Genomic DNA, 19,956 nt, shown 5'->3' on the forward strand with positions numbered 1-19,956 from the left:
AGTTTTAATTTCTAGGCTCTCGTTTCTATCCAGTTGGTGTATATGTCTGTCTTTCTGCTAGTATCACACTCTTGATTACTGTAGCTTTGTAGCAAGTTTTGAAATCAGTAAGTGTGAGTACTCCAGCTTTGTTCTTTTTTCAAAATTGTTTTGGCTATTTGGGGTTGCTTGAGATTCCATATAAATTTTAGGATGAGTTTTTCTTTTTTCTTTTTAATATTTATTTATTTGGTTGTGCCAGGTCTTAGTTGTGGCAGGCGGGCTCCTTAGTTGCGGCTCACCAGCTTCTTAGTTACAGCACGTGGGCTCCTTAGTTTTGGCATGTGAACTCTTAGTTGCATCATGCATGTGGGATCTAGTTCCCTGACCAGGGATCAAACCCGGGCCCCCTGCATTGGGAGCGTGGAGTCTTAACCACTGTGCCACCAGGGAAGTCCTGAGTTTTTCTATTTTTTCAAAAAAAAAAAAAAATCAAGATTTTGGCAGGGATTGCATTGAATTTGCAGATCACTGGGTAGTATTGACATCAATACTAAAACGTCTAATCCATGAACAGGAGATTGTGTTTCCATTTATTTATCTCTTCTTTAACTCCTTTCAGCAATATATTATAGTTTTTGTTGTGCACGTCTTTCACCTTCCTGGTTAAGCTGATTCCTAAACATTAACTATAGTAAATGAAATTGTTTTCATGATTTCCTTTTCAGATTGTTCCTTTTTAGTGTATAGAAATGCTACTGGTTTTTGTGTGTTTACATTTTATCCTGCTATTTTTATGAATTCATTGATTATTTTTCACTTTTTTGTTGTAATACTTAGGGTTTTCTACATATAACACCATCAGCAAACAGAGACAATTTTACTTCTTTCCATTATGAATACCTTTTATTTCTTTTTCTTTCCTAATTGCTTTGGCTAGGACTTCTAGTACTATGTTTGAAAGAAGTGTCAAAAGCAAACATCTTTGTCTTGTTTCTGATCTTTGGTGGAAAAACTTTCAGTCTTTCACCATTGAGTATGATGTTCTCTGTATGTTTTTCATATATGGCTTTTATTATTTTGAGGTAGTTTCCTCCTATTCCTAGTTTATTGAATTTTTTATCATGAAAGTGTGTTGAATTTTGTCACATGCTTTTTCTGCATCAGTTGAGGTAATCATGTGGGTTTTTTTCCCTTCGTTCTGTTAATATGGTATATTACATTGATCAGTTACATATGTTCGACCACCTTGCATTCCAAGAATAAATCTCACTTGGTCATGGTATATAATCATTTTAATATGCTGTTGAATTTGGTTTGGGAGTATTTTATTGAAGATTTTTGCATTAGTGTTCATAAGGGATATTGGTCTGTAGTTTTGTTTTGTTTTTTTCTTGTCATTGGATCTAGGGCTTTCTTTGTTGGGAGATATTTTTTTCTTTTTACTTCTAGTTACAGGTGTTCTGAGAAAATGTCCTATGTGCACTTGAGAAGAATGTGTATGCTATTTTTGGGTAGAGTATTCTGTATTGTCTGTTAGATCTAGTTGGTTTATTGTGCTGTTTAAGTCTTCTGTTTCCTTACTTACCTTCTTTTTGGTTATTCTATCTATTATTATGAGTGGGGTATTGAAGTCTCCAACAATTATTGAAGAACTGTCTATTTCTCCCTTCAATTTTGTCAGTTTTTACTTTATGTATTTTGATGGCCTGTTATTAGGTGTGTAAGTATAATGAACACGATAATGATTGTTTTGTCTTCATGCTATATTGAACCTTGCATCAGTGTGTAATTATTAATGTATAATGCCCTTCTTTGTCTCTTGTAACCTTTTTGATTTAAAGTTATTTTGTTGGGCTCTGTTTTGATTATTATTTGCATTACATATATTTTTCCATCCTTTCACTTTGAATCTGTTTGTGTCTTTGGATCTAGTGATTCTATTGTAGAGAGCATATGGTTGGATCATTTTTTAAATCCATTCTACCAATCTCTGTCTTTTGATTGGGAAACTTAATCCATTTACATTTAAAGTACAGGCATACTTCAGAGATATTGTGGGTTCAATTCCAAAGTACCACAATAAAGTGAATATCACAATAATATGAGTCATAGGAAGTTTTTGTTTTCCCAGTGCACGTAAAAGTTATGTTTATATTATACTGTAGTCTATTAAGTACAACAGCATTATGTCTAAAAAATAATGAACATACTTCAATTAAAAAATACTTTATTGCTAAAAAATGCTAACGATCATCTGAACCTTCAGGAAATTGTAATACTTTTGCAATAGTAACATCATAGATCACTGATCACAGATTGCCATAACATAAAAATGAAAAAGTTTGAAATATTGTGAGAATTACCAAAATGTGACACAGACACACAAAGTGAGCAAATGCTCTTGGAAAAATGTGCTGACAGACTTGTTTATGCAGAGTTACCACCAAACTTCAATTTGTAAAAAAATACAATATCTGTGAAGTGCAGTGAAATGAGGTATGCTTGTATTTAGTGATATAAAGAGACTTACTCTTGTCACTTTCTGTTTCCTCTATGCCACATAGCTTTTTTGTCCCTCATTTCCTGCATTACTGTCTTTTGTGTTTAGTTGATTTTTTATAGTGAAGCATTTAAATTCCTTTCTCATTTCCTCTGTATATATTCTACAGCTGTTTTCTTTCTGGATATCATGAGTATTCCATTTAACATCCTGAAGTTATAACACTCTAATTTGAATTTATACCATCTAAACTTCAATGACATAAAAATTCTGCTCTTTTAACAGTTCTGTTCCCACCCCTTTTGGTTGTTGATGTCACAAGATTATATCTTTATACACTGTGTGCCCCAAAACGTAAACTAATAATTATTTTAAATGCATTAGCTTCTTAAGTTATGTAAGAAAACAAAATGTGGAGTTACAAACCATAGTTACAGTAATACTAGCTTTTAAACTAATAATTGTTTTTTAGAAATGTATTAGTCTCTTAAATCATGTGGAAAACAAAATGTGGAGTTATCAACCATTGTTACAATAATACCAGGTTTTATCATTGTACATGTATTTACCTTTATTAAATCTTTATTTCTTTATATTGCTTCAAGTTACTGTCTAGTGTCCTTTCATTTCACACAGCAACTCCCTTGAGATTTCTTTTAAGGAAGATTTAGTGGTGTTGAACTCTCTCAACTTATGTTTATTTGAGAATGTCTTAATTTCTCCCTCACTTTTTTTTTTTTTAAGATTCTTTTTTCTGATGTGGAACATTTTTAAAGTCTTTATTGAATTTGTTACAATATTGCTTCTGTTTTATGTTTTGGGGTCTTTTTTTGACCACAAGGCATGTGGGGTCCTAGCTCCCTGAGAAGGGATTGAACCTGCACCCCTTGCTTTGGAAGGTGAGGTTTCAACCACTGGACCACCCAGGAAGTCCCTCTCCCTCACTTTTTTTCTTTTTTTAACATCTGTATTGGAGTATAATTGCTTTACAATGGTGTGTTACCCTCACTTTTGAAGGACAGTTTTGCTGGGTGTAAGATTCTTGGTTGACAGTTTTTTCTTTTATTACTTGGAATATGTTGGCCTACTTCCTTCTGGCCTCCAAAATTTCTGATGAGAAATCTGCTGATAATATAATTGAGTATCCCTTATATGTGATGAGTTACTTCTCTCTTGCTGCTTTCAAGATTCTCTTTGTCTTTTGAAAGTTTGATTATAATGTGTCTTGGTATGAGTCTCTTTGAGTTAATCTTACTTGGAGTTCTTCAAGCTTCTTGGATGTTTATATTTATGTCCTTCCTCAAAATTGGGAAGTTTTCAGCCATGTTTTCCTCAAATATTCTCTCTTCTTCTTTCTTGCTCTCTTTTCCTTCAGGGACTCCTACAGTGTGGATGGTGTTCTGCTACATGATAGTCTTCAGATCCCTTAGGCTCTGTTAACTTTTCTTCAATCTTTTTTCTTTCTGTTCCTCTGACTTAATAATTTCATTGTCCTATCTTCAATTTTCCTGATTATTTCTTCTGCCTGCTCAATTTTGTCTTTGAATCTCTCTAGTAAATTAATTATTTGAGCATATATTTTATGTTATTTAAAAATTTTTTATTAGAGTATAGTTGATCTTCAATGCTCTGTTAGTTTTTGCTGCACAGTAAAGTGAATCAGTTATACATATACATATATCCACTCTTTTTTAGATTCTTTTCCCATGTAGGTCATTACAGAGTACTGAGTAGAGTTCCCTGTGCTATACAGTAGGTCCGTATTAGTTATCTATTTTATATATAGTAGTGTGTATATGTCAATCCCAATCTCCCAATTTATCTACCCCCCGACTTTCCCCCCAGTAACCATAAGATTGTTTTCTATATCTGTGACTCTCTGTTTTGTAAATAAGTTCATTTGTACCATTTTTTTAGATTCCACGTATAAGTGATATCATACAATATTTGTCCTTCTCTGTCTGACTTACTTCACTTGGTATAACAATCTCTAAGTCCATCCATGTTGCTGCAAATGGCATTATTTCATTCTTTTTTATGGGTGAGTAATATTCCATTGTATTGTGTATATGTACCACATGTTCTTTATCCATTCTTCTGTCAGTGGACCTTTAGGTTGCTTCCATGTCCTGGCTATTGTAAATAGAGCTGCAATGAACATTGGGGTCCATGTATCTTTTTGAATTATGGTTTTCTGCAGGTATATGCCCAGAAGTGGAATTGCTGGACCATATAGCAGCTCTATTTTTAGGTTTTTAAGGAAGCTGTATACTGTTCTCCATAGTGACTGTACTAATTTACATTCCCACCAACAGTTTAGAAGGGTCCCCTTTTCTTCATACCTTCTCCAGCATTTACTGTGTGTAGATTTTTGATGATGACCATTCTGACTGGTGCAAGGTGACACCTCATTGTAGTTTTGATTTACATTTATCTAATAATTAGTGATGTTGAGCATCTTTTCATGTGCTTCTTGTCCATCTGTATATCTTCTTCGGAGAAGTGTCTATTCAGATATTCTGCCCATTTTTTGATTGGGTTGTTTGTTTTTTTGATATTGAGCTGCATGAGCTGTTTGTATATTTTGGAGATTAATCCCTTGTCTGTCACTTCACTTGCAAATATTTTCTCCCATTCTGTAGGTTGTCTTTTTACTTTGTTTATGGTTTCCTTTGCTGTTCAAAGGGTTTTAAGTTTAATTAGGTCCCATTTGTTTATTTTTGTTTTTATTTTCATTCCTCTAGAAGGTGGATCAGAAATGATATTGCTGTGATTTATGTCAGAGAGTGTTCTACCTATATTTTTCTCTAGGAGTTTTATAGTATCAGCCTTACATTTAGGTCTTTAATCCATTTTGAGTTTATTTTTGTGTATGGTGTTAGAAAGTGTTCTAATTTCATTCTTTTACATGTAGCTATCCAGTTTTCCCAGCACCACTTATTTCAGAGACTGTCTTTTCTCCATTATATATTCTTGCCTTCTTCATCATAGATTAGCTGACCATAGGTGTGTGGGTTTATCTCTGGACTTTCTATCTTGTTCCATTGATCTATATTTCTGTTTTTGTGCCAGTACCAAACTGTTTTGATTACTGTAGCTTTGTAGTATAGTCTGAAGTCAAGGAGCCCAATTCCTCCAGCTCCATTTTTCTTTATAAGATTGCTTTGGCTATTTGGTGGTCTTTTGTGTTTCCCTACAAGTTGTAAAATTTTTTTGTTCATATTCTGTGAAAAATGCCATTGTAATTTGATAGGTATTGCATTGAATTTGTAGATTGCTTTGGGTAGTATAGTCATTTTCACAATATTGATTCTTCCAATCCAAGAATATGGTATATCTCTCCATCTGTTGTGTCATCTTTGATTTCTTTCTTCAGCACCTTATAGTTTTCTGAGTACAGATCTCTTGCCTCCTTAGGTACGTTTATGCTTGGTAGTTTATTCTTTTTGATGTGATGGTAAATGGGATTGTTTCGTTTTCTTTCTAACCTTTTGTTGTTAGTGTATAGGAATGCAAGAGATTTTTGTGTATTAATTTTGTATCCTGCAACTGTACCAAATTCATTGATGAGCTCTAGTAATTTTCTGGTAGCATCCTTAGGATTTTCTATGTATAGTATCATGTCATCTGCAAACAGTGACAGTTTTACTTCTTCTTTTCCAGTTTGCATTCCTTTTATTTCTTTTTCTTCTCTGATTGCCATGGCTAGAACTTCTAAAACTATGTTGAATAAAAGTGGTGAGATTGGACATCCTTGTCTTGTTCCTGATCTTAGAGGAAATGCTTTCAGTTTTTCACTGTTGAGAATGATGTTAGCTGTGGATTTGTCATATATGGTCTTTATTATGTTGAGGTAGGTTTCCTCTATGCCCACTTTCTGGAGAGTTTTTTTTTCCTTTGGTCATAAATGGGTGTTGAATTTTTTCAAAAGCTTTTTTTGCATCTACTGAGATGATCATGTGTTTTTTGTTCCTCAGTTTGTTGATGTGTATCACACTGATTGATTTGGACATATTGAAGAATTCTTGCATCCCTGGGATAAATTCCACTTGATCATGGTGTATGATCCTTTTAATGTGTTGTTGGATTCGGTTTGGTAGTATTTTGTTGAGGATTTTTGCGTCTATGTTCATCAGTGATACTGGCCTGTAAGTTTCCTTTTTTATGATATCTTTCTCTGGTTTTGGTATCAGGGTGATGGTGGTCTCAGAATGAGCTTGGGAGTGTTCCTTCCTCTGCAGTTTTTTGGGAGAGTTTTTTTTGTTTTTGTTTTTTTATTTGTTTGTTTTGGCTGTGTTGGGTCTTCGTTGCTGTGTGCGGGCTTTCTCTAGTTATGGTGAGCAGGGGCTACTGTTCGTTGTGGTACGTGGGCTTCTCATTGCAGGAGAAGCAGTTGGCTCAGCAGTTGCGGTACGCAGGCCCTAGAGCATGCGGGCTCAGTAGTTGTGGTTCGTGGGCTCTAGAGGTCAGGCTCAGTAGTTGTGGCACACGGGCTTAGTTGCTCCGTGGCAAATGGGATCTCTCCGGACCAGGGATCGAACCCATGTCCCCTGCATTGGCAGGAAGATTCTTAACCACTTCACCAGAGGGAAGTCCCTGGAAGAGTTTCAGAAGGATAGGTGGTAACTCTTCTCTAACTGTTTGATGGAATTTGCCTGTGAGGCCATCTGGTTCTGGACTTCTGTTTGTTGGAAATTTTAAAATCACAGTTTCAATTTCAGTACTGGCAATCAGTCTGTTCATATTTTCTATTTTTTCCTGGATCATTCTTGGAAGATTGTACTTTTCTAAGTATTTGTCCATTTCTTCTAGGTTGTACATTCTATTGGTGTATAGTTGCTTGTAGTAGTCTCTTATGATCCTTTGTATATCTGTGGTGTGAGTTCTAACTTCTTTTTCATTTCTAGTTTTATTGATTTGAGCTCTCTCCCATTTTTTCCTGATGAGTCTAGCTAAAGGTTTATCAATTTTCTTTATCTCTTCAATGAACTAGCTTTTAATTTCATTGATCTTTTCTGTTCTTTTCTTTGTCTCTATTTCATTTATTTCTGCTCTGATCTTTATGATTTCTTTCCTTCTACTAACTTTGGGTTTTGTTTGTTCTTCTTTCTCTGGTTGCTTTCGTTGTAAGGTTAGGTTTTTATTTGAGATTTTTCTTGTTTCCTGAAGTTAGTGTTCACTTTTTTTTTAGTGTTCACTTTTTTTTTTTTTAATCTTTTTTCTTTTTGTTCCTCTGGTTTAATAATTTCAGTGTCCTATCTTCAGTTTTGCTGATTATGTCTTCTGCCTGCTCAAATTTGTCTTTGACCCTCTATAGTAAATTTTAAATTTCATTTATTGTACTTTTCTGCTCCAGTATTTCTTTTCTGTTTTTTAGGTTTTCCATCTCTTTACTGATATTTCCATTTTTTTCACACATTGTTGACTTGGCTTTCTCCACATCTTCTTTTAGTTTTCTGAGCATCTTTAAGACTGTTGTTTTAAAGTTTTCATCTAGTAGATCTGCCACCAGGTCTTTTTCAGGGACAGTTTCTGTTTATTTATTTTTTCCTTTGAATGAGTCATACTTTTCTTTTTCTTTTGTGAATTTTGTTGACAGCTGGACATTTGAATCTAATAACGTTGTAAATGCAAATCAGGTTCTCCCCCTTCCCTAGGGTTTGCTGGTTTATAAAAAAAATGTTTTTATTACTTTGTTTTTTCTTTTGTTTGTTGCAGATTATTTTTGTGTCAAGGATTAGCCTGAGGAATAAATGTAATGTCTTCTAATGTCTATTTTCAGCCTGTGCCCTTTCCTGGGCATGCACAGTCACTTTCTCATTTCCTCCACAGATGCAGTTGTTTTTGAATGTCCTAGAAAAAAGGGCACTGGACCTTCATATCCCCTAGAAGTCATTTAATCCATAGGGGGAGGGACTTCCAACAATGGGGGGTGGTGCAACAAAAATGGCTCCCTACCTCTTTGTCTGCACCTTTGTGATCAAAAGCATCAATCAGCAATCAAAGCACAGATCCCTGATAATTGGAGGACAGGGTCTCTCTCTCTCTCTCTCCCCCCCCATTTTTTTTTTTTTTTTTTTTTTTTTTTTTTCCCATTTTTTTTTTTTGGCCAACCCTGGCTCCTGCAAGTTATGTGCAGGTTGTTCCTGCAATACATGCACAGCTGTTTGCTAGAGGGCTAGGGGTGGGGGAATAGGTAGCTACTACTGTGCTAAGAGCTGAAACTGACCAAAATTAACCATAAAAAGAAACTATCTGTGAATTATTGGAGTCCCAAAAGAAGAAGAAAGGTAGAAGAGGGAAGAAAGTTTATTTAAGGAGATAATGGATGAGAATGTCCCAAATCTGGGGAGAAATATAGATATTCAAGTTCATGAAGCTCATAGGTCATCAAATGATCTCAAATTAAAAGTGATTATTCTCCAAGACACATTATAATAAAATTGTCAAAAATTAAAGACAAAAAGAGAATCTTAAAAGCAGCAAGAGGGAAGAAACTTGTAACTTACAAGGGAACTCCCATAAGCCTGCCAGGAGAATTCTCAGCAGAAACCTTGCAGGCTAGGAGAGAGTAGAATGATATATTCAAAGTGAAATATATACAACTGAAAGAAAAAACTTCCAACCAATCGTGTCTAACTGGCAAAGCTGTCTTTCACAAACCAAAGAGATATAAACATTTTCCCAGACAAACAAAAGTTGGATGGAGTTGATCACCCCTAGACCTGCCTTGTAAGAAATGCTGAAAGAAGTTATTCAAGCTGAAATGAAAATATGCTAATGAATAACATGAAAGGATGTTAATTAGTAGCATGAAAACATGAAAATATACAGGAAAAGGTAAGTATATAGTCGAAATCAGGTTACTCTAATACTGTAATATAGTGGTGTGCTAACCACTTAACTCTAGTATAAATGTTAAAGGGCAAAAGTATTAAAAATACTTGTAGCTATAATAATTTATGAATACACAATATAAAAAGGGATAAATTGTGATATGAGAAACAAAAGGGGGGAAGTAAAAGGGTGGAATTTTTGTATGTGATTGAAGATAAGTCATTATCAGTGTAAAATAGACTGCTATATCTATAAAATGTTTTATGTGAACCTCATGGTAACCATAAAACAGAAACCTACAGTAGATACACAAAAGGTAAAGAGAAGAGAAAGCTTATCAAAATGAAAAATCATCAGTTCACAAAGGAAGGTAGTAAGAGAAGAGCAAGGGAATAAGAGAACTACAAAACAGCCAGAAAACAATAAGATGTCATTAGTAAGTCCTCACTTGATTAGTAAGTCATCAAAAATTACTCTACTTGTAAATGGATTAAATTATCCAATGGAAAGTCATAGAGTGGCTAGGTGGATAAGAAAACAAGACCCATCTATATCTGCCTACAAGAGATTCACTTAAACTTTAAGGATACACATATGCTGAAAGTGAAGAGATAGGAAAAAATATTTCATGTGAGTGGAAACCAAGAGAGCAGGGGTAACTATACTTATATCAGACAAAATAGACTTTAAGCTTTAAGTCAAAAACAGCAACAAGAGACAAAGAAGGTCATTAACTAATGATAAAGGGGTCACTTCATTAAGAGAATATAGCAGTTGTAAATATATATGTACCCAACATCAGAGCACCTAGATATATAAAGCAAATACTAACAGATCTGAAGGGAGTAAGAAACACTACAGTAATAGTAGGAACTTCAATCCTGTACTTTCAACAATGCATAGATCATCCAGACAGAAAATCAATATGAAAACAGTGGATTTGGACAACATTATAGACAAAATGGGCCTAACAGATGTATACAGACTACTCCATCTAACAGCAGCAGACCATCCTTCTCAAAGGCATATGGAACATTCTCCATCATAGATCATATGGTAGGCCACAAAACAAGTCTCAACAAGTTTAAGAAGATACAAAACATTGCTGAAAGAAATTAAAGGAGACCCAAATAAATGGAAAGATATCATGCATTAGAAGACTTAATGTTAAGATGGCAGTATGTCCCAAAGCAATCTACAAATTCAGTGCAATCCCTATGGAAGTTCCAATAATCTTTTTATGCAAAAAATGGAAAGGCTGGTCCTAAATTCATATGGAGGTTATGTATGAGCTCAACAACATGGACTTCTCAGCAAGGCCAACTTGGCTATACTGCTGCTGAGTGCCCAATCTGCCAGCAGTAGAGAGCGATACTGAGCCTCCAGTATGGCACTGGTTTGATTACACTGGACTGCTTCCATCATGAGAGGGGCAGCACTTTGTTCTTATTGGAATAGACACTTTGGACATGGATTTGAGTTCCCTGAATGCAATGCTTCTGCTAAAACTATCATCCTTGGGTTTACAGAATGCCTTATGTACCATCATAGTATTCCACACAGCATTTCTTCTGATAAAGGAATTCCCTTCACAGCAAATAAAGTTCAACAGTTGGCCCATGCCCATGATAATTCACTGGTCTTACTATGTTCCCCAAGCCTCTCTCTTGTGTCTCATCTCTGCCCTCCGCTGGTTCAAGGGCTCAGGTTCTAAGCCTCGTTTAAGCATTGCAAGAAAAGCACATCAGATAGGGACCCAGAACACCCCTAACATTGTTTATAAACTGGGTTAACGGAAGTTCCACTTGGTTTCAGAAGTTCTTAATTACCCCAAAGAAGGCAATTTCCACATCTACTATCACAAGAACAAATGAAAAAAAAATCTACTCTAGAAAAGCAAGGAAAGTGAGTAATATATTGATTGGCATTCTTTTGGATCCTGTCATCTCTTCACAGAGTGACACTGAAGTTATAGGCTTACATTCCCTCACTGAGGGGTGCCATTCAAGCCACCCTTGGATGAGCAGACTGAGAGAAACAGGCTCAGGGCTGTGCATGTGTACACTCCCGCATCTCCTTGCCATAAATCCAGCTTTTTCCATCCCTGAGTTTATAGAGTGCTGTGCTTATTTAGATGGAATTGGAAGATAAGAAGCTGGGATCTCAGCCATGCAGGGTGGGAGAAACCAGCAAGCTAAGACTGAGTACAGGGCCAAGGAGGTTAACTCACCAATGAGGAGGGTCCTCATGGATGATTCTCTAAAGGGTGTTGTGGATTGGGGCTTGCTCCACTTGTATTAGTTGGATAGGCCAACTGTAGTAACCAAAGTCTCCATAATGTATAATGGCTCAAATACATTCAAGTTTATTTTCACTCACAAGAAGAGTTCAACGCATTTCAAGTTGGTGGGGAACTATGCCCTGCACAGGCATTCAGGGAGCCAGGCTGAACGGCTTTGCAATTAAAAAAAATTGAAGTATAGTTGATTTACAATATTTTGTTAGTTTCAGGTGTACAGCAAAGTGATTCAGTTATTTTTTTCAGATTATATTCCATTATAGGTTATTAAAAAATGGAATGCTTCACGAGTTTGCATGGCACCTTTGTGCAGGGGTCCATGCTAATCTTCTCTGTATTGGTCCAATTTTAGTATATGTGCTGCTGAAGTGAGCACGACTTTGCCTTTTTTTTTAATTAATTTATTTTATTTTATTATTCATTTTTGGCCACATTGGGTCTTCGCTGCTGCACGCGGGCGTTCTTCAGTTGCAGCGAGCGGTGGTTACTCTTCGTTGTGGTGCACAGCTTCTCATTGCGGAGGCTTCTCTTGTTGTGGAGCATGGGCTCTAGGCATGTGGGCTCAGTAGTTGTGGCTCACAGGCTCTAGAGCGCAGGCTCAGTAGTTGTGGCGCATGGGCTTAGTTAGTTGCTCCGCGGCATGTGGGATCTTCCCGGACCAGGGCTCGAACCCGTGTCCCCTGTGTTGGCAGGTGGATTCTTAACCACTGCACCACCAGGGAAGCCCCACTTTGCCATTTTTAATAAACGACTTTCAAGGTTGCCCTGGAAGGGGAAAGAGGCACATACGAGGTTTTTATGGGCTAAACTTGGAATACCATTTCTTACTTCCCTCTGATAAAACTAAATCATAGAGTCACATCTAACTGCAAGAGAGACTGGAAGAAGAGGAGATTAATTTGGTGAGGACTAGCAATGTTGGACACAGCGTCTGTATCCAGGGGACAGTGTTGTGGTGTCTGGAGCAGGGCAGCAGGGGCTAAAGCCAAGATTTTGCTGGAATTTAGACAGGAGCTAGCATTCTGTTTGCACTGTTCTGCCCAGTTTGAAGTAAGATGTTAGCCAGCTGCAGGTGTGGAGATGGTTTTGGTGTTGGGACGGTTATGCATGCGAGTGTCCAGGCCCTGGAAAAAGGGGGCTCCAGGAATCAAGTAGGGTGAGATTCCCAGACCTGAACCGCAAGAACTGAGATTCAATTCCAGGCTCTAGTGGTGATATTAAAGTCCAGTAATATGGACAGAGATTTGGGAGAAGGCTTACGTGTGAGGGCTTACCTTGCAGATTCTTTGCCTATGACAGCAAAACTTAATTCCAGGTACCCCCTGCTATTGGGCTTTGGACTGTTTGGGTCAGGCTTGGTTCTGGGATAGTTTGGGGAGAGTCCTCCTGATTTTCCTTAGCACCATCTTTTCCAGAAGGGCACTCAAATATGCCCTTCAAAGGGCTTCATATCCTCAGAAGAAAGGTGTCCTGGTACATGTGGCTTCCTCAAGCAGCCATACTCGTACTCCCCAGCTTTTAGGAATTTACATTAAAATAACCCTGGGACACAGATCATAAATTTCTGATGTCCTGTGGTCTCACGGGACACATTCTGTCTCACAGTTTAGGCATGTAACCTAGGGGCTAAATAACTACTAGATACTAAATGATTGTATATAGAGAGCTGGAACATGAATTGCTTGCTTTGTTTGCTATCCTCTTTGGAGGTGGGCAGAAAATCTTAACATTTGCTCAGGGCTTTCTGAACACTGTCTTTTAAGGATGATACTGCATGTACTGTCTAGAGATGTTGTTGGAACAGATGTTGTGAGAGGCTCTTACACTCTAATATGCTGAGAATACCCACGTATCCCCCAGGCATCATCACAGAAAATCCTCAAACACATTCATAGCACTACAGGGCGTTGCCTTCCACTTGACCCTTCTGTTCTCTTGATTGTTCAATGCACAAGGGTTATTAAGAAGCTGAAAGATGATCATTACACTCCATCGTGGTTGCCAGCTATGTGCTGGCAGATTTTTGAAAACAGATTCAGGAAACCACTGTAGACTAATGACATAATAGGATGTGGAAAATTCTGGTCTTGTTCTATGAAATAGCTGGCCTACAAAATATGGGATGGTAAAGGATGCTGTATACTGGGTATTGAGCGTAGATTCTAGTAAATCTGCCATTTAATGGCAACTTGACCTTGGGCTAATTTAAACTACTTCAGTGCCTAAGTATCCTCACTTGAGAAATGAGAATTCTAATGGTACTGACTTCCACAGGGTTACTGATAGGACTAAGTAAGTGAGACAGTGTATGGAAAAGTGCTTAGCATGACGCCTGGCATAGAGTTGGCCTTCAAAAATGATGTTCCTTCAAAAAATATAGTATAGGCTAAGGTTTTTTAAAAACCTGTCATTTGAGTAAGAAAAAAATGGGAGATAAATCAGCCACCAAATACAAACACTTGTTTTTAATGGTTAGAACTGAATCCTTGAAATTCTGCTGGTAAAAGGGAACATTTTTGATCATCTCCACCTGTATCAGTCCTTTTAGTTACCCACTCAGAGAAAATCTCAGATCCAGTGGGGAAAACAGCCCAAACCAAAGTCTAGAGCAGAGGTTTTCGTGGTGTGAGCTCCAGGTCAGTCACAACAACATCACAGGAAATTTGCTAGAAATACAAATTCTTGGGCTGGGGACGCCAGACCTACTAACTCTGAAACTCGGGGGCGGGGCCCAGAAATCTGTGTTTTAACAAGCCCTCTAGGGGATTTGTAAGCTCAGGTTTGTGGACCCGGGGCGTAGAGCCGCCAAGGATAAATTTGTTGATAAAATGCAGCTGACAGTGCTTGCAGAGAACTTACCAGAGTTAATGAGCCCAGATCCGCATTCGCAGCTGCCTTCTGTGGTCACTGCCTTAGCCCTTCACCCCCTGCCCTGCCTCCTCCTGTGGCATCCTGGTTAATAGTCCCATCATCCACCCAGTTGCCCACTCTTCTCAATTCTTTTACTCTCACTTTTCACCCAGCCAGGCACTAGGAACCTGTTGATTTCCCTTCCCGAATGCTCATATCTCTCTGCTCCTTTCTCCCACCACCTCTTTTTGGGTTTAGGATGATCGTGCCATATTTTTGTTTCTGACCTTTGCTCCTCAGTTTCCCCACTCTCCTCTCCCCGCTGCCACAGTGTGACTTCACTAAAAAACGGATGGACCGGTTGTTCCAAGGTTTCAAAGTCTTCAAACACTGCAGACACATCCTTACCATGATATTCCAGGCTCTTCACAGTCTGACCAGAGACTACGTTTCCAGGCTCCTCCACTTCCTACCCCTCTTGTACCATCTACTTTTGCCGCTCTGCCTTCTATTCTGTCGATTCCTAGCTCTTTCCTACCCCCTTGCTCTGCATATGTATTTGTCCCCTGCTTTGCATGTTCTTCTTCCTTATCTGCTTATTGAGGTTCTGTTTAACAGCTCAGTTCCCACATTGCCGACCCTGGAAATCATCCTTGACGCTTCTAAGGAGATCTGGAATCTTTCTTTTCGGTTCTCCAGCTATACTCCATTTTAAAAGCCGTTTACCACTCATACTGATGGTTTTCCTACTAGACTGTGAGCTTCCTCAGGGCCAGAGAATTTATTGTCTTATTCATCTTTGCACTCCAGCACTCCGCACCATGCCTAGCACTTATTAAGTAGCTGCTTAATAAATGTTCGGCAAAGGAATGGAGGAATGAGAGTAAGTGTGTCGTTATAAGAGGATTTTCCTTTTAAGGAACAAAACCTCAGCTGCCCAGGCATAGACTACTGCCTTTGAGAGAGTATTTATGTTCTGGATCACTGCAGCCGTGGAAGAGGAATACGCCTCTTGGGGGAAGCCATGGGGGAGTTTGGGCAGGTGAAATGTAATTACCCAAGTTGGCCCTGGGCCAAGGCTTCTCAGTGCTGCAGCCGAGGCCAGGGCTAAACACAAATGGGTACGACCTTCATCTCACATCCCTTCTGAAAAGCTGCTCCTCTGGCAGCCCCGAGCCCCCTAACAGCTTGCCGGGGCCTGGGGTCAGATTCACTCACAGGGATGGGGCAGCCGAGCCCCGTGACCCCGCTGAACTGGCTGCTTGGCTCTCCGCTGCCTTTGGTCTAAGCACAGAGCCTGGTGTGGAAACGGAAGCTGGCCTGTGATCACTCATTCATTCCTTTCGGCCGCACTGCTGCATTCCTTCCAGCTTAAGTTAGAACATGCACTTGGCTTTAAGGACACAAGACCCCGGCACATAACAATAAATTGACCTCAAGTTACTGGCAGCTGAGTTCCTCATTGTGTGTGTGTGTGTGTGTGTGTGTGTGTATGTGTGTGTGTGTGTTTATAGTTACTTCTAAAAGCAAATTCCCCTACCCAAATCACCAGGCAACACGTGCACAAATGCACAGAATTGAAAAGCCTTGGGCTTCCCTGGTGGCGCAGTGGTTGAGAGTCCGCCTGCCGATGCAGGGGACACGGGTTCGTGCCCTGGTCCGGGAAGATCCCACATGCTGCGGAGCGGCTGGGCCCGTGAGCCACGGCCGCTGGGCCTGCGCGTCCGGAGCCTGTGCTCCGCCAACGGGAGAGGCCACAACAGTGAGAGGCCCACGTACTGCAAAAAAGAAAAAAAAAAGAAAAGCCTTTTTGCAGATGACCTTAAATCCTTTATGGAAGAAAGTGCAGGTTAAACAAAAAGTGGCCGAGCCGGAATTTAAACTCAGGAAATCTGACTCCATGGTCTGAGCTCTGAGACCCCCACAACTTTGTGGCAGGTGGGCCTCTCAGAAGATCTACTTGGTACACCTGAAACTAATGTAATATTGTAAATCAACTATACCTCACTTAAGAAAAAGATCTACCTGGGAAGGTGTGGGTAGCAGGGGCCAACAAGCACAGCCAGGACTCCTGCGCCCTTGCTTGTTTAATATAGTAAAAACCATAGAGCCTTGGTTCTTCCACAAGTAAATGACCTTGAGGGTGGCCACAGGAGACAGGCAGAAGAATGCAGAGTAAAGAACGAGGCCCGTCGTTTATACAAAGCAATCTCACATTCAGTCAGTATTGCGCCTCTCAACCATTCTCCAGACAAGACTTTTATGCCCAGAGCAGAGACTTCCCCCTAAACAGCAATATTCCTGTATGTTCTACTTTTCATTTCCTTGACTCTCCCTCCAAAGGTCTCCAAGCAATTTACAAACTGTAGGTTGTGTTTGCAGTTTGGACCCTTAAAGTTTATCTTTCTCTCCCCTCTCACTTTTCCTTTGTCTTTTATGATTGTGATTGAGAAAGAGGAAGAGCTGGGAGACCAAAGCTCATGAATGTATATGAAGCCATTATATCTGCCAGGTGAGGTGCGTGCGCAGGCACTGGTTTTTAAATGTTTGTCTCCGCGTTGCCAGAACTGCTTTAGAGCTTTTTCCTCCAATTGCACAAATTCATTACTTAGTCTTTTACTGTATCTATTTATAAGTCCACATGGACCCTCTGGGAGGCCCAGTTCGGGCCTCAGAGCTCCGGTAATGAAGCCTGGCTCACTCTACTTTGATATATCTCCCTGCTATTGCTGCTTGGGGGATAGAGAGTGTGCCCACCTGTTTTTGGAAGGTCAGCCTGACAGAGGACAAAGGATTTTAAATTGTGCTCTGTGGAATCCTGAGTAGGCTGCCTAGAGCTCTAGGAAATAACAATAATAAAGTCAGCTATGGACGTTGTTTTATTTGTCAAGGCACGATGATTTTGGTTTGGTTGTTAAACTTTTTCTAGGGTTAAAGGAAATATCTAGTGTAAGCAGTTTGTTGTAAGAGTTAACCACAGGCATGGACCGAGCGTGTATGGGGGAGCCAGCTGAGTGCTTACTGGGGACATTCTGTGGTTGTGACTTGTCCCAAATAGAGATTTGTCACTTGACTAGGATGTCAGCCCCAAGAGTACCTGGCAATGGTAGGCACTCAATAAATATTTGTGGGAGGAATGAATGAATGAATTTTCTGAGTACTCTGTGTCCTCTGATGGCCCCACTTGCAGGCTTCATTCTGCTCCAGATCTTGTGCTCATTTCTACCAAGGCTGGCTTTGCTGTAGGGGCCTCATGTGCTTAGAGTCAGGACCCTCAGGCCAGATTGGGACCACGTGACCCCATCATGACTCATTGACTGATCCCAGTATTGCTCCCCCGGTCTCCTTTCCTGCATAAGACTTGCTCCCGAGGGAATTCCTGGGTGCTTGGCTCACCTTCGGTCCTAGCTCTTCCCTCTCCCTTCTGGTGATGGCTCAGGTGGTAATTCTGGTCCGCGTTCTTTAGTTCCCCTGATTCAAGGACAGAAGCTCTGGGGTCCTGTCACTCTTGGGTTTTTCTCCAAATAAGTGCCTTTTCTCCTAACTCTAGAGTCTTGGCCACCAACTGTGATAACCAGGTCCCTGGAACTGAGAGCTTTGTAGCCTGGGTGTCCCTGGAATATGCTTCTCTAGGTAGCCAGACTTTCCTAGCAGAGAGCTGAGCACCTGAGTACGGGGGCAGGGCTGTCAGGGCTTGACTCAGTTTCTCTTCTAGAGTGACCCCTGGTGCTCCAGTCCCCCAGCCTCCAAACTCTCCAGAACAGTCAAGATTCTCAGACTAGAGTTCAGAGGGAAGGGAAGTCTCTAACTTCTACCCCACTGGTCATAGGTAAGTTAACAGCATTACAAGTGCCTCAACTAACAAACACATATAGTGACTCCTTGGGAAAATTTTGGGATCCCTGGCCTGTTTGCTCTCAGAGGTTGCATTTGTAACAAATCATCACCAAAAAAACTTCTTTAGTACAATTACCTTGGGAAGAGCAGTCAGAGTGAGGGAACCTTGCTTCTTAGAGGACTTGGTCCACTTCTCCATAGGGAGCCATCCTAGTGTGCCTCAGAGGTGGTGGAAGCAGAAGTCCTGGAAGTGAGTCCTGGTGAGGATGTGGGCGAATTGGCCTATGAGGAAGGAAAATAAAGAACCTACATGGACAGGACACTTGGGGAAGTTTCAGGGAGAGATGTGGAAGTGAAGGTTTTAGAGGAAGCAGCTGCTGGAATGTAAGAATTAAGGGTGGAAAGGAAAATTTTAAGACATTTTGCTTGGATTATGACTGCAATCTTCTTTAGAGTTTTTTAAGACCACAGTAAAAGGTTCAAATTATTTTTGGCTGCTGTATTATCTTACTTGAATGAGATACCACACTGGAATCGAACTACTTGGGAACCAGGGATTTCATTCCATAAATATTGAGTGCTGACTACTGGGGATACAGCAATGGATGAAATGGACCAAAAACCCCTCCTCATGGAGCTTATTAGAAGACATAGAAAGTAAATACAATATGTAAATTACATCATCTATTGTAAAGCTGGAAAGGGAGATAGGGAATTCCATGTTGAAAATTTTAAATATGGTGGTCAGGGAAACCCTCCATGAGAAAATGTCATGGGAGCAAAGAGTGGAAGGCTGTGAGGGGGTGAGCCAGGCAGGTGTCTGGGGCAAGGTCCCAGAAGAGTTGGAGCTAGGGCTTGTTTGCGGGACACCAAGGAGGCCAGTGTGGCTGGAGTGGAGTGATGGAGGCAAAATGTGGTGCATGAGATCAGAGGCCCTGACCATACAGGAGTTTGTAAACCATTATAAAACTCTGGCTTTACTCCAGAGAGCTCTGAGCAGAGGAGTGATAAATACTATGTCTTAAGTTTTAAAAGGAGGAAAGATGGAAGAGGAGGTGGATATAAGGAGAACAGTTAAGAATTATCACAAAAATCCAGATGATAGAGATGGTGGCAGGGAATACAGTGAGAAGTGTGTGCATTTGTTAGCATTGCACATCCATTTGTTCATTAATTAATTTAAGAAATCATTTAATAAAAGGCTTAATAAATATTTATTGAGTCTTCACAGAGATTGCATCTGAAATGGAAGACAAATAATTATCATAAGCCCACCCAGCTCCAGAGTTCCAGGAGCCTAAGGAACCTAAGGAACAATAGAATTGTCTTGTAACCTGTAACTGGGTGTTAAAAAAGCCCTCTACGAATCTTCACTGCTTTGTGAGTTGTATTTGCAACTTCAGCAGATACCAGCTAAATTAAAAAATTGCCCCTGCAATAGACACGTGTGGCCACCAGGTGGCAGGAGAAACCTGTGATGCAATCAAGGAGGAAAAACATTCCAAGAGATAGAATGAAATACATTGTGATTGTTAAGAGCAGCCAACTCTTTAGTGATAATTAAATAAACAAAAAAGCTTATTTATAAATCACAGTGCCCCTGAATAAACCAAATATAAAGCTTACAAAACTGTGTTTCAAACAGTTTTTT

General features: G+C 39.6%; 1 protein-coding gene and 1 non-coding gene across 2 annotated transcripts in view; one reads left to right on the top strand and one right to left on the bottom strand.

The window, feature by feature from the left end:
• TMEM38B (transmembrane protein 38B) overlaps positions 1 to 19,956 on the top strand; it is a 152,631-nt gene that overhangs the window by 77,635 nt on the left and 55,040 nt on the right. The gene's annotated exons all lie outside the window — the stretch shown is intronic.
• Positions 11,887 to 11,994, bottom strand: LOC112405348 (U6 spliceosomal RNA). The gene has a single exon (XR_003004324.1). It is a non-coding gene; the product is annotated as a U6 spliceosomal RNA (small nuclear RNA).

The sequence above is a fragment of the Neophocaena asiaeorientalis genome, unplaced genomic scaffold, assembly GCF_003031525.2.
Source record: "Neophocaena asiaeorientalis asiaeorientalis breed wild unplaced genomic scaffold, Neophocaena_asiaeorientalis_V1.1 scaffold342, whole genome shotgun sequence".
Taxonomy (NCBI): Eukaryota; Metazoa; Chordata; class Mammalia; order Artiodactyla; family Phocoenidae; genus Neophocaena; species Neophocaena asiaeorientalis.